Source organism: Podarcis vaucheri (genome assembly GCF_965113315.1).
Source record: "Podarcis vaucheri genome assembly, chromosome: 7".
NCBI lineage: Eukaryota > Metazoa > Chordata > Lepidosauria > Squamata > Lacertidae > Podarcis > Podarcis vaucheri.
In genome coordinates, this window is record NC_138765.1 from 52729008 (window position 1) to 52744420 (window position 15413).

Sequence of the window (15413 nt, forward strand, 5' to 3'; positions counted from 1 at the left end):
CAAGCGCGAGCCCAGACCTATGCCAAGAAACAGAATATTGTTGCCCAGCTCTTTCCTCTGCCAGGGCTTTGTCCCTCAAGTTGCTTGTCCAAGAATGTCCTCCGATTTCCCAGTGGACAAATTGGCTTGGCTGCTTTGGCTGTGAATGCCTTTTGGATTTGCCAAAGGTTTGGCTTGGAGTGCCTCTTTCAGCCTTGATGTGCCATTAAGCTCACTTGGCCCGCGGGCTGCCATTTCAAACAGCAGGAGGCGTGGAGGTTCTGGAGCCCTTGCTGGGTAATTTTGCCTCTACAGGATGTCTTCTTGTAGACATCCAAGATGCAGAGGTGGAACTGCAAGCCAGCAATCCTCGCCGTAACTCTTTTGTGTTTGAGCAGAGGGTGGAAAAGGAGAGCTTCATTGCATAAGTGCATCTAAACAAAAACAGGTGATGAGTATTAATAAATATAAATCTTTTGTTCTTTGGTATGTTATTACATAACCGGTCGTGTGTCAGAGCAGGAGCCAAAAATAAAGAGTTCCAAATAACACTTAAATAAGGAGATATTCTGCTGTCCAGAGTTAAAGTAAACACAAAGGGCTGGAGCTAACTGAACCTTACTCAGAGTAAACCCACTGAAATAAATGGACTTAAGACTAGTTGCCTCCATGAAATTCAGTGGGTTTATTCTGAACAAACCAGTGGGTTGGATCCTAGTAGAATCATAGAACAGTAGAGTTGGAAGGGCCCTTGAAGGTCATCTATTCCAACCCCCTGCAATGCAGAAATATGCAGCTGCTCCATATGGTGATTGAACCTGCAACCTTGCCGTTATCAGCACCATGCTCTAACCAACTGAGCTATTATTCTTAGCAATGCACTGATTTCACTGGGCCTATTTTAAACATACCAAGGCCCCATTTGCACTACACATTTAAAGCAGTATTATTGCAATTTAACAGTCATGGCTTCTCCCAAAGAATCCTGGGAACTATAGTTTGTTAAGGTGCTGGGAGTTGTCAAGAGACCCCGTATTCTGTTCCCAGAGCTACAGTTCCCAGAGTTCCCTGGGAAGGGAGACTGATCGTTAAACCACTCTGGGAACTGCAGCTGGGGGGGGGGATGTGGGGTCTCCTAACAACTCTCAGTGCTCCTAATGAATTCCAGTTCCCAGGATTCTTTGGGAGAAGCCATGACAGTTAATTTGCAAGTTTTTAAAGTGGCATGATACTGCTTTTAATGTATAGTGCAGACAGGGCCTGAGGCTGGATTCCATGCATCACATCCAATCCCCTCATTCCACAACTTGCCTAATGAGAAGGGCAGCTACCCCAATGCCTTGGACAGTGATCATGACTGGTCTGTAGACCAGGGTAGGGGACCTGCAGCCCCCCCCAGGTGCTGTTGGCTCCTAAGACCCCCAGTCATCATGGCCAATAGTCAGTTATGTAACACTGCCTCATAGAACGTGATTCATAAATGAAATGATAAGAATAAGAATGATGAGGATGTCCGTATCAGTGAACAGGGCCGCCTTGGGCACACACTGGCACCAGCATCGGATGGGAATGCTCCTGCTCTCGCCTCTTTTCTTGTAGTGCCATCTTTACAGTTGTCCTCCTTGGGTGTGGTGCACTTTGCATCCCTCTCCCTGCTGTTGCTTCTTCTTCTTCTTCTTCTTCTTCTTCTTCTTCTTCTTCTTCTTCTTCTTCTTCTTCTTCTGTGTGGGTTTTTCACACACTGCATTCCTTGAGTTTGTGGTCTGTGTATTCAAAGAGTTGAGATCTTGTACCTGGCAGCAGCTCTGTGTGCTCAAAAGTGCTAATTTTTATGGCCGCTGATTTACGGCCCTATGAAATTGGCTTTTCGTCTTGGAAAAATAATGCATATGTGGTGTGGATCCCGGGATTAGCGCCGCTCGCTTTCCATCACCCGCTCCAGCATTCCGAAAGATCCGCTCTGGAGGGGTGTCATCACAGCTGCTTCCTTCGCAACTGTCTGAAAAAAAAGGGAAAAGAAACACCCCCCCAAAACATTGTGCTGGGAAAGCAAGACTTTTCGCAGATTCCAATTCTTTTGTTTCATCTCCGAAGTCAGAATCGTTATTCTCAGTATGCTGTGAGTGAACTTGCTGTTAGGAGCTGCACTCCGCATGTGTGTTTTAAATATATATTTTTAATATCACAACTTTAATAGTACAAAACAATCCCCTCCTCATCTTGTAGAGGGATACAAGGAGTGTCTAAAGTAAAACAAAAACAAAAAACCACCAAAATCATTAATCTTGTCAGTACATCCCATCAGAAAGTACAACAATTAAAGACCACCATGTTCATAGCAGCCAGAAAGCTTTGTTTGCTGCTGGAATATGTCTCTGTTTCACTTTTGGTTGCACAAACCTCAAAAGAGCACCAATATGCTAATTAGACTCCTCATATTTTGTTCCTTTAGCCAAACGTAGGTTATTTGTTAATTCCTTCATCAAAGCAACTCATCAAGTCATCTTATACCAATTAGCTATTTTAGTGCCATTTAGGTGCTTCCTTCCAATATTGAGCAACAAACTAGCTGGGCAGCTGCAAGAATATAACCAACTAGAGGTTTGAAATGGCAAACCCTGTTGTTGCTCTGAAAAACGCTTAATCTGGAGATTACAATAGTTGCTGTCCAGTCATTTTAGTAATTTTTGCAAAGACCACAGTCCAAAACACCCAACACTTTTGCTGAGTCTGTCACATATAGGAGATGCTCCTTTTAAGAGATCTAACACTGGAAAAGGGCTGTCAACATCAGCATTTTAAGGCTGAAACTGATAATCAGTTTCATTGGGCAGTTTTGTCTTGACACTATAGCTTTGGGAGAGCTATAAACCTCTTTAATACCTTTTTGCTGTTGCTTTATTTCCACCTTTCTTCTTCTGTTCTTGAACAATTTGGGGTATGTGTGTGTCTACTGAACTTTCTCCTTCCTAGAGCGTCCCTAGCCAGTCAGAGATCACTTAGCGAATGTGAGAATGTCATGCTGTGATGTAGCTCATCAGATTTGGCTAAGTGAGGACATTCCTGATAGCAAAGGTGACTGAGAATGAATCTTCACCTGGGTGATTCCAGCCAATCACGTCACCAATCTCTCACCACATCTCACGTGGCAAATGTTATGGCTACCAGTAGTTTTTGTAAAAGATTTTCCCATTTGACTTAACTTCCCCCCCCTCCACATTTTTTTTCTGAGAAGCACAGTTGAGGGAGAGGCTAGATAAAAGTTTATAGCTTCTTGTTTCTGACATTATTCAGTTCTTGGAAAGTGAAAAATATCCCAGGAAAGTGCCTTTTTCCAGGGGGCTGTTTTGGCAGGAAGGCTTTGTTCTGCAGTTAAAAGGTACTTACAGTAACTTACTGTGTGGGGAGGAGGAGGAGAGAACCCCTCCGTGCAAACCAATATGTAGAAAGAAATGCAAAGTGACAAATGATGTCAAAGGTTCCCTCTCACCAGCACGTGGCTTAATTTTGTGTGTGTCTACAGATGTGTCCAATTTAGTTTCACAAGCCTCTTTTGGGGAATCCAGATGGCCTTTGAACAGGGTTGACTACAGACCTTATCCAGCCAGGGAGACGTCTCTGGACAGGTGCCTGGATGCAAAATATCCGTTTTAAAATTCAGAGAGTTTTGTGACCAGCTCTTTCAACTTTTCACTGCATTATCTATTGTCTACTGCTCAATTGAAAAGTGCAGTTCTGTATATCCCTCTCTACTTGTTCACTCCCTCTGGAACCTCAATACAGTGGTACCTCGGGTTACATACGCTTCAGGTTACACACCCCGCTAACCTAGAAATAGTGCTTCAGGTTAAGAACTTTGCTTCAGGATAAGAACAGAAATCAGGCTCCGGTGGCGTGGCGGCAGCAGGAGGCCCCATTAGCTAAAGTGGTGCTTCAGGTTAAGAACAGTTTCAGGTTAAGAACAGACCTCCGGAACGAATTAATTACTTAACCTGAGGTACCACTGTAGTGGTGTGTTTTTGGAGGGGGGAGATATAGCTGAATGTTAGAACATCCTTTTTGCATACAAAAGATTCCAGGTTCAGTCTTCAGCATCTTCAGACAGGACTGGGAAAGACACCTTCCTCTCGCCTGAAACCCCAGACAGCCACTGCCAGTCAGTGTAGACGATACTGAGCCTATGCAGTATAGAGCAATAAAATGTCTCAGCTTGAAGCAGCTTCCAGTGTTCCTATGAAATGTTCCTCACACAAGCTGCTGTTGAAATCCGAACAACTGCATCTAAATGGTTTAACCTCAAGGTTTTGCTTAAATGCTCTGCTCTTACGCTTTCCTTTAAAACCCTGTTCAAATGTCAGCCTTGCAGCTGTGAAGTCTCCACGGGTAGCCAGTTCTCGTGCTTTGCCTACAGCGAGGGGTAAACCCTCTATTTTTGTTTTGTGAGTGAAAGATCTACTGTTTTTCCATGGTCCTCTTCCAGGAGGGTCTTCTTATCCGAACGACACTAAAGATGTCTGCAAATATTTTCTCTCCTCTCCAAGGGGGCTCCCTTTATCACTTCCTGATCCTGGCAGGTGGATTTGGTAAAGCTCTTACCGTTTATGGCTGCCACATGTTAACAGTGCAGTCCTTTGGTCCCCCTTCTGGTGTCCTACTGAGGAATGGATTTTCTTCTTACTCTTCTCAAAAAGGACAACAGCCCACTTAAAATTAAGCAGCTATTATTGCAGCATTCTTTTATGAACTGCTCTTTCAGTTTCTTAACTCACCATTGGGTTGCAAAGATGTGACTCACAGCCTTTTACCCATGCATTGCCCGCATGAGACTCTCTGCCTTCAAATACATTTTGGGAGCATCTGTTGGCCCAGAATGTGGCTGCCAGGATGTCAGCTGGAGCTGGCGGATTAGAGGAATGCAACACCAGGAATTTAGGACGATGCCTTATACCAAGTCAGACCATTGGCTCACTTAGCTCAGTGTTTTCTACACTGACTGGCAGCAGGTATTCAGCACTTCAGGCTAGGGAGGTTTTCCAGCTCCACCTAGAGATACCAGGGTTGGAACTTGGGACCTTCTACATGCAGAGCAGATGATCTACCACTGAGCTACATCCTTCCCCAACCAAGTCATTGATCAATCTAGAATAGCGTTGCCCTCTCTGACTGGCAGCGATTCTCTAGGACTCTCCTGCACTTTGAACCTTTTTAAACTGGAAATGCCAGGGACGTTCTGCCTGCAAAGCAGGTGCTCCATCCAGTGAGTTGTGGTCTTCCTCTCCTCTTTGGAATAAATAGCACTGGTATCCATATCATCTGCATTAGCTTCCAGTTTGTGGCAGACTAATTCCAAAGTTTTGAGTTTATTTATTTCGTTCCTAAATTTCTCTCCCACCCTTCCTCCCAAAGGAGCCCAGAGCGGTAAACATCAAAAGGTTAAAATAATACAATTAAAGGTGTGTTTTTAATCACATATTCAAAACGTTTGAAAACCATCTCAAAACAGTTTAGAACATCTAAAAGATTCAAAGGCAATCCCATCCCTCATAGTTGCTAATGTCCAGTGTCCTTCAGCTATCAAATGTTTTTAAATGTCTCCTGAAATAACGAGCAAGACAGACACACCCAACCAGTGGGTGCATTTCACAAATGGGGAGTCACCACTGAGAAGGCCACCAAACCAGGCAGCAGCCAGAGGGCGCACCTTTAATAACCCTTAAGTGGCCCGGGATCAGCTGATGTCCTCCTGTACTAATCATTGTGGTATACCTCTGGGATCTTCCCATGATCCCCTCCTGCCATTGGAAGTGCAGTTGGTGCAGGGAAAAGATAGTGTTGTGGGTCCTGGGGCTGCTCCAGGTTTTGTTTTATATCCGACAGCTGCTTGGCTAGACCTGGCATGGACTTCTGGGGGCTGCTCTAGGCCTTGTGTTGCCTCTGGAGGCTGCCAGGCCTGGCACGGCCTTCCCAGGGCCACTTAGGCTCACGTCGTCTGGAGACACATCGCCTCATGAGCAGGAAGCCAAAGATAGCAGGGATAAGGAGGGGGAAGGGGGGGAGAGCAGGAGGGCCAGGGAGGGGGAGTTGCGGGATGGTTGGGGGGGGATGCCCTGAATTTTCCTCACAAAATGTTGAAGGGTATGTCATTCTCATTTTAAATTGCAATTATTAAATATTTCAATACACCTTTTACACTATTACTACTATTCATTGTTAAAGCTCTCTGAGAATTGCCACTCTGTGAGGGGAATAAGGGCCTCTTAACATAGGGTTGCCGTATTTCAAAAAGTAAAAACCAGGACACCCCGAAATTGATGAGCTTTTTTTAGACAACCCCAAGTTGTTGGCCAAAAAACATGACTGACTTGCCTAAGATCCAGGACAAAGTGCCACCTTTTGGAACCCCCCCCCAAGACGTCAATTCTGCCTTCGAAATCTTGGTAATGTCCGGGAAAATCTGAACGTATTGCAGCTGTATCCTAACAGTGCTTGACCCCCTTAACCAACTATAGGGGGAAGCCATGGCTATTTAAAATGGTTCCACAGTGCTTAAAATGTGTGCTGTGAATGTGGATTCTCTCACTCTCACTCTCTCTCTCTGTACATAGATAAAGATATTCTGAACCAAGAGTCACCACTTTTGCTGTAAAAGCTTTCCAGCCTCAGGAAATGGTAAAATGCGGTCTTGACTATGCTACCACTCAGTGGATTTGGATTTGCAACTGGCTGACTGACCGAACCCAAACGGTGCTCATCAATGGTTCCTCTTCATCCTGGAGAAGAGTGACTAGTGGGGTGCCACAGGGTTCTGTCTTGGGCCCGGTCTTATTCAACATCTTTATCAACGACTTGGATGATGGACTCAAGGGCATCCTGATCAAATTTGCAGATGACACCAAACTGGGAGGGGTGGCTAACACCCCAGAGGACAGGATCACACTTCAAAACGACCTTGACAGATTAGAGAACTGGGCCAAAACAAACAAGATGAACTTTAACAGGGAGAAATGTAAAGTATTGCACTTGGGCAAAAAAAATGAGAGGCACAAATACAAGATGGGGGACACCTGGCTTGAGAGCAGTATATGTGAAAAGGATCTAGGAGTCTTGGTTGACCACAAACTTGACATGAGCCAACAGTGTGACGCGGCAGCTAAAAAAGCCAATGCAATTCTGGGCTGCATCAATAGGAGTATAGCATCTAGATCAAGGGAAGTAATAGTGCCACTGTATTCTGCTCTGGTCAGACCTCACCTGGAGTACTGTGTCCAGTTCTGGGCACCACAGTTCAAGAAGGACACTGACAAACTGGAACGTGTCCAGAGGAGGGCAACCAAAATGGTCAAAGGCCTGGAAACGATGCCTTATGAGGAACGGCTAAGGGAGCTGGGCATGTTTAGCCTGGAGAAGAGGAGGTTAAGGGGTGATATGATAGCCATGTTCAAATATATAAAGAGATGTCATATAGAGGAGGGAGAAAGGTTGTTTTCTGCTGCTCCAGAGAAGCGGACACGGAGCAATGGATCCAAACTACAAGAAAGAAGATTCCACCTAAACATTAATTAGGAAGAACTTCCTGACAGTAAGAGCTGTTCGACAGTGGAATTTGCTGCCAAGGAGTGTGATGGAGTCTCCTTCTTTGGAGGTCTTTAAGCAGAGGCTTGACAACCATATGTCAGGAGTGCTCTGATGGTGTTTCCTGCTTGGCAGGGGGTTGAACTCGATGGCCCTTGTGGTCTCTTCCAACTCTATGATTCTATGATTCTATGAAATGTGGCTTTGATTGTGACAGTCCTCACTCACTGGCACCTCTTTCCCCCCCTCTTCAGCTGCCTGAGGCAGCCATTTTGTGCTGGCAGCCATTACATTTTTATGCTACCTATCAATGACCATTTTGATATGCGGTTTTATTTTGATGCATTTGTTTTATGCTTTGGAGACAGTAGAATAGATACGATAAAAACATCATAAATAGAGCCATTAGTCAAAAACCTAGTGTGGTGTAGTGGTTCGAGTGCTGGACTAGGACCTGGGGGACCTGGGTTTAATCCCCACAGCCATGAAGCTCACTGGGGCCAGTCACTGCCTCTCATCCACCTCACAGGTTTGTTGTGGGGATGGGAACTATGTGCCCCACCTTGAGCTGTGTCCTTGAGCTCTTTGGAGGGAAGCTAGAATATACATGTAGACATATTCAATTATTCTTTTTATTGCACTTTGTATACAAGGAAACGTTTTGGATAGCCACAGGCAGCCTTTCTGGCCCGCACCCTGCCCCACACCCACTCAGAGCAAACACTGAGCAGGCATTCAGTGCTTCCCTCCCTATGCAATTGTACTCTGCAAACAAATTATTCTGTGACATTAGCTTGATATTCTCAAATCCAGTAAGTGTTGAGTGAAAGCTGAATCGGCATAGGAAGCAGGTAAAATGATTATATTGTGGAGCTAATGCTTGGCCTATTTAACGTCTTGTTCTCAAAAGGAGATGGCTGCCATGTTGATTATCGGAAAGACTCACTCTAATGGAGTCTGTGCAATAAAAGGAAAAATAAGATGAAAACCAGGCGGGATTCAGTACATGTGATTGAATCCTGGCCTTTTTGTGATTAGAGTTCCTTTGTTGTTGATGAAGCAGGATTGGTGAATAGCCAACCCTGATGGAGGAACCAGCTAAGGTATCATTAGGCACTTCATTCAGTCCAAGCTCAGCCTTCCCTCCTTTCAAGAGGGAAGAGAGCATCCTCTTTGTTGATGAGCACAATTTGAACATTTGATACTTTAAACTCACTTTTCTTTGCTGATGAGTTATTTATACCAGAGCAAAATCAATGGAAAGGGAGGGTCCCTGCTTTGGTGAAGTGCCAAGATTGCGGTGGGGGGGGGGGCTGAAGTTCAAGTTAGGTTTTACTCATTTCTTAATTTCAAGCATTTGGTATTGTAGCAGTGGAGCTTCCCCCATTGTTTGTAAGTGGACCCACACCCTGAGTTTCTCATTATTTGGGTTTGGGATTCATTAGCTAATAGCACCATGATTGCAATCTCAGAGCCTCTGGAAAAAAATACTTGGGAACAGAAAGAAATGAATCATTTAAAATAAAAAGAATAAATTGAGATACAAATAGCAAAAGAGCAGGGTCAAACCACTTGGAATCAGATGTGGATGTTTAATTATCCACTTTTGCATGGCAGATTGTTCTGTTGCTCAGTTGTTTAATGAACCTGCTGAAGACTGCCTGCTCTTCATTATTTTATGTCTCTTTTTCTCTTGGGGGGACAAAAAACCAAACACTTCCAGATATATAATCTCAAGAAATTTCAAAGCAGTTTAGAACAAATATATAGAATCATAGAGCTGGAAGTGACCCTGAGGATCATCTGGTCCAAACCTCTGCAAGGCAGGAATATGCAGCTAGCTGTCCCGTATGGGGATCAAACATGCAACCTTGGCGTTATCTGCACCTACACTTGTAACCCGCTTTGAGGTGTTGTTGTTGTTGCTGCTGCTGCTGTTAATCAAATTGTATAAATTTTATTAAATAAGACAAATTAATAAAACAGCATTATTCCTTCAAAAAACTCTCTAATACAATAAAAGTAGTAGCTAAGCAGTAAATGGCATATATAAAATATTAATTGTGTTTAATATATGCTTCTTATTGTGCCCTTCCCTGAAATCCCAATATAAGAAGTGACCAAGAAATTTAAATATACTGTATAAAGCTCACAGGAAAAGCATAAAATGCACATCAGGTTATGCACTTTAAAAGCCTGAGCAATTTTGCCATCAAGGTGTGGTTGGCTTCACCTGTGCTGCTCTACCCTCCGGCCCTTGAAGCCTTCAGAAGGGAGTTGTTTAATGGATACTTTGACTTGGTCTGTTGGTAAGCTGTATGCTTACTTAAACGTTTATGTGGGTTAAATGAACTGTTCGTTGTTGATTTTTAGTTTCCCCCCAGGATTATGTTCCTGTGATATTATATGTCTTAGTATGTATTGTTATTGTATTACTGGAATAGATACTAGATACTGCTTCTGGGTTTTGTTTGTAGGGCAGCAGATTGTACTACAAGTACAAAGCTAAGGGATTTCAGCAAATGAGGGGAGAAGTTCTGCAACTGAGAGGTGCAGTTTGGTCCCAGTACATTTTGAACTGTGGTGGTTTCTTTATAATGGGGAAACCTCTTTTTCCTTTCTTTGCTTTGGTGTGTGGGTTTATCATCACTTGATAATAATACAATCATAGCATAATAATAAGCATTTCAGAAAATCATCTAGTGCATTCTTCTTCGTACTCAAAATTTTCAGAAATATAATACATGAGTTATATTTTTCTGAAAATATAGATTCCAAAAACCAATTCCAGCAATAAATTCCATCTTACAGCTCAGTGGTGGGTATAATTTTCTGATTTTGGAGGGGGGTGTAACATTCATTTTGAAGATAAATATTGGTAGCTATTCAGAGATTCCCTCCCCCATGTTTAATGCTTTTTAAAAATCGTATTCATACAGAAGTCCCTCTATACATGTATTTTGTTTTATTTTTTCTATTTAAGGTTGGTTCTGGAAGCAGCAGGGATGATTCCTTCTCAACAAAACCACTTCTTCAATAATCCTGAACTAGGCATGCCCTCATTATGAGGAAAAGTAAGCCACATTTTTCTCTCTCTTACCTGTGCTATACGGAAGGGAATATACTCTACCTTACTCTCACATAATTATGTATACCGAGGTGAAACCTCTAAAAGCTTTCAGTTTTCTGCTTTCCCTCTTGCCCTTGGATGAGTAAAATCTTGTTTGTTTTATTTTATTTTTATTAAATATTTTATTAAGGATTTTCTTGTTTTACAGAAGTAAGTGTAATGCCTTGTATATATTTTTTTCCCATGTAACATTTTTACAAATCCGTTTCATTTGTTGAGGCATTAGGGGGAGAAGAAAAAAGAAGAAAAAAGAAGGGGGTGGAGGGAGGGAGGATGGATGGGGGTGGGGTCGGGTGGCGGTGTTTCTATTATGTTTAATGTATGTAGAGTTTAGTGTCAGCGTTGCTTGTGTTGTTCACTTGTGTTCCTTTGGTGGTGAGAGAGGTTGGCCTAGGGTGTGATTGTTTGTTTGTGATTGGTTGTGGTGATCTTTGTTTTTATGTGTGAGTGAGGTGGTCCACAATCAAAAAACAATGGGAGGATGACATAGGCTATGAGATTAACCCCACTCAATGGAGCAGAATGTGGTCTAAACCCCCCTTTAAATCCATATCAACAAAAAGAAAAGAACTCACACTGAAACTCACCTACAGGTGGTACCTAACACCAAGGACTCTTGTTTGTTTTAAAAGAATTGTGTAAAACAACCTGGATTTTAGTTTTTCTCAGTTGATCTAATCTTGGTGCCTGAATGCCGTTGTACCTAAGCGGAAGGAAAGTTCTCAGTGATGCTGTTATTAAGCTGAAGGGAAAACATTATTTCCACAGGATTGCGCGCAAATGTTACATGCACCTCATTCTCTCAGCAGTTAGGAAACAAAGGGGGCTTGGTGCATCCCTTGGCTTTGCTTTTGTTGGAAGGAAGGTCGCTAGAAGCTTGTCTTTGTGATGTGTGGTTTTATTTGCTCTTATATACAGGCAGAACATAAGAGAGACGGTTCATAGTATTAACACTCCCCAGCAGATCTTGGCTTCCCCCCAGTCAATTAGGCATAGCTTTGGGTTCTCACAGAGAACAAAATCCAACCCTCATTGTGCTTTCTAGCCCCCACTGACAAAACTGTGTGGTCAGCTCCACTTTTCTCTTACAGTCACTGACTTTTGCAGCCAGAGGAGAGGACTTCTCCTCTACAACTTACCTTCTAGAAATCTCTCCAGCTATTTAGTTCCTACACAACACTTTTGCCCAAGCTTAGCACAACAAAGCCAACATTTAGCAAACTTGGCTAGGTCCATTAACATAACAAAGTGTCTGTTTTGACCTACTTTAGCAGTTTCTATTACTTTACAGAAATCCCATCTTACAGATATACAGTTTCAGGTTTGGAGGGAACCCCAAAGATGACATCTAGAGGAAGCCTTAGCAGGACCATCCTATAAAAGCATAAAAACCAATGGCCCATCTAGTCCAGCATCCTGTTCTCACAGTGGCCAGCCAGGTGCCTATAGGAAACCTGCAAGCAGGACCTGAACACAAGAGTGCTCTCCTCTCCTGCGGTTTTCAGCAACTGATATTCAGAAGCATTGATGCTTCCAATAGTAGAGGGCAGGGAACATAGCTGTGGTAGCTAGTAGCTATTGAAAGCAATGCCATCCAGGAATTTATCTAATCCTCTTTTAAAGCCATCAGAGTTGGTGGCCATCACTGCCTCCTAAGGGATCCAGTTTCATAGTTTAACGATGCTCCGCATGAAGTACTTCCTTTTATCTGTCCCAAACTTTCCATCATTCAGCTTCATTGCATGTCCACCACTTCTAGTATATCATGAGAGAGGGATGCATTTTCCATAAGCCTGAATGATTTTTGCTGGATCCACACATGCAATTAAAAATTGTTCATGTGCAACAAGTTATGCAAGCTGGAGCAGATCACACGAGCTTCTGATTCTGCACCATTTTCTGAATGGCTTGGGATCTGATCTATGGCTTGATGGGATGGGAAGCTGCTGGATGCGGTTTTGAAGGAAGAGCAGTGTGGCAGCAACTTATAAATTCATTGCAATGTGCCCTACCGAGAGAGAGAGAGAGAGAGAGAGAGAGAGAGAGAGAGAGAGGGAGAGGAACATCTGTTGCAGGCATACCATCATTTTTCACTACAAGCCTGTAATGTTTCATGGCTTCCCCCTTGAGGATGGACTCGTGACTTCTCAGAGCCCCATTCATTTCCCAGCTGCTCTCTATCCTCACACACTGAACATGTGTAAGAAGAAAAAGCCTCCCCTTCCCCCTCTAAGAGATCCTGAATTTCTGACATGCTTGCGATGCTTTCTCAGCCCTTGGAATCCCAGCCTCTGGTCCATCCCTGCTTGCATTAATGGCCCACAGCTGCATCACATTCACAAGTGACCGCAACACTCCTGGGAGAAGGGAGAGGTTTTGGCTATGCCACCGATGGAGGCTCAAGTGTTCCCCTTGCTTATGTGAGATGCGCCATGTCCCTGGCTGGCTGTTTATGGCCCTGGATGTTATTTACAACTTGGAGAGGCAAAATTATTCTTTGAGAAAGGAGCCAACATTTTAAAAGTGTCTTGAGTGAAGCCACTTCCCTGGAGAGGGGGAGAGAGAGCCAGCACACGACGTGTTTGTCACAGTCTCCCATCCTTGGGTGAAACCAAAGCAACACAAAGGCCTCATATTGGCACCAAGACAGTGGCTGAATTGTTTCCAAATAGTACTCACTGTTTGTTTCATCGTTGTTTGTGTTTATTATCCAGCTCGCTCCAGAAGCTTTCAGTGGCAGAAATAATTGTGAAAGGTGGAATTAATGTGCATGGCGAGGTTAGGGTGCCAGAGAGACAACTGGCATTTGACCCCCACTCAGAGTATATAGATTAAAAAGGCCTGCACTGATCCATGGATCAGTGAGATTAGATGGTTAAAAATGAAAATCTTGTTGACTTAGCTGAAATCTTTAGAATCTGTCAATCTTCTGTTTCATTAGTGTCCTTTGTGAGGTTGATGGGCAAAATGCTGTTTTTAAAACAATTTTCCTTCTTTGTTTGCTTTCTCTCAAATCACTAAATCTGACTTAATTATTTTGGGACTTGCAAGAAATGGATGGTGGCACTTGCCCTTTCCTTGGCAACCCAGTGTGACTTTGGAAGACAGAACTGTTGCATTCTTCTGAGGATGCTTCTTTTTGCATGGTTTTTGGTGTGTGTGTGTGTGTTCGCGCTCATGCACATGAACCAGAGGTGCCATGTTCAGTTCCACTTCCAATAATACCAGTGTAGGATCAGTGCCTCAGTCCATAGACACCCGTAGCTGCCTGCCTGCACATGCACTCAAGGGAAGACAGGATAGACATTTAATAAATAGTTAGAGGAGGATCTGCACCTGTGGAACAGTTGCCTGGCACTGGATCAACAGATGCCCAAGAGACAAGACTTTTAGAAAGGGTTCCAAGGGTGGGAGGGAAAATCTGTCCGTTTGAGTGTCTCTCAGTTTCTCATTGTCCCAATCTTAAATTCAGTTCTCCACATTTCCACGGAAAATCGTGATTATTATTATTATTATTATTTAAAATAAACCTCTTGAAACTTTTCCAGCATTTAAGTAATAATTAAGAAAAAACAACAACAAATGCACCAAGCAACATCAGCAGGAAAATATAGTAGCAAGGAGCCATACACAACACACACACACACAGTAAGGGGGGGGGGAGAGAAGACTGAGCAGCCAAAGGATCTGATCCATATCAGATTCTGTTGCTCTGATGAGGTGAGAGCCCAGGTGGAAGGCAAAGCTGTGAGTTGGAGTTGACCTGAAGCCAAAGGACACCCAAAAATACCGAAGGTGGTAGTCCAGAGACCAGTGGCTAGGTTTCAGAACCATGGCTAGTGATCCTGCAGCAAAGGCAAGGAGTTTGGGACACAATCCTCCCTTGTTCGAGCACCCAGTTTATAAAGTCGCACAATTTGTTTGTCGGCAAATTGCGTGTCAGTTTGTGGGTACCAACCACATAGCCCAATCTGGGGTTGGATTTGGCCACGTAAAAGTGTCCTGGGCGCTTAGCCACGTGTGGTGTGGAAATGGCATCTCAGCCGCCAATTAATATCACCCTGTACTTCCATCATTGGTTGGAAATCATTTATATCCATCTGTTCCTGCGTTTGGTCTTGGAAGAAAGAGAATAATATAAAATATATAATTCTGTGGGCCTCTCCCCCCCCCCCGCCCGGCCCCAGCCATTAAATGTAAACAGATGTTTGAGACATCCTTATGATATATACACATGGTGGAATAACAACTCTGTGGTAATCACTTTAAAGCGGCGGCCAGGGAGATATGAATCTTCCGGTGGATGTGGAATGCAGTGCTGAACTTCTTATTTGTAATCTTGGAAGGGAACATGACATTCACAGGCCGCTTAAGGACAGCGGACGTCCATGGTATTGACATGCAAAGTTTTATGGAGCTGAAAATTGGTTCAGGCTAATTATCCTGGATCGATCTCTGCCAACGATGCAGTGGGGCACAGGGTGGGGGGCATTTAAGATGAGACGAAGCTCTGCTCTTAGGGATTTAGTCTGAAGTTTTCTGCTGGCTTTCAGGGCTAAAAAGCAGCAGCTCAGAATGGGATCATACAGTGATATATATATAAAACCCACATATATGTATATATTCAAACAGCAGCATAGATATTGCAGTCTAGGCCAGAGAATGACTCTCGGCATAACAATGGAAAAAACCAACAAGAGTTTTGGGAACTCCAGCCCGGCATCATCAATTA

General features: G+C 43.5%; 1 protein-coding gene across 5 annotated transcripts in view; it reads left to right on the forward strand.

Annotated features, from left to right (window-relative positions):
• ZNF469 (zinc finger protein 469) overlaps positions 1–15413 on the forward strand; it is a 290027-nt gene that overhangs the window by 27347 nt on the left and 247267 nt on the right. For 4 of the 5 annotated variants that reach the window (XM_082229176.1, XM_082229174.1, XM_082229178.1 and 1 more), the window contains exon 2: positions 10535–10625. The gene's annotated coding sequence lies outside the window, so the exon portion shown is untranslated. Of the gene's footprint in view, positions 1–6040; positions 6115–10534; positions 10626–15413 lie in introns of those variants that run through there. The other variant, XM_082229175.1, reaches the window with a different exon arrangement.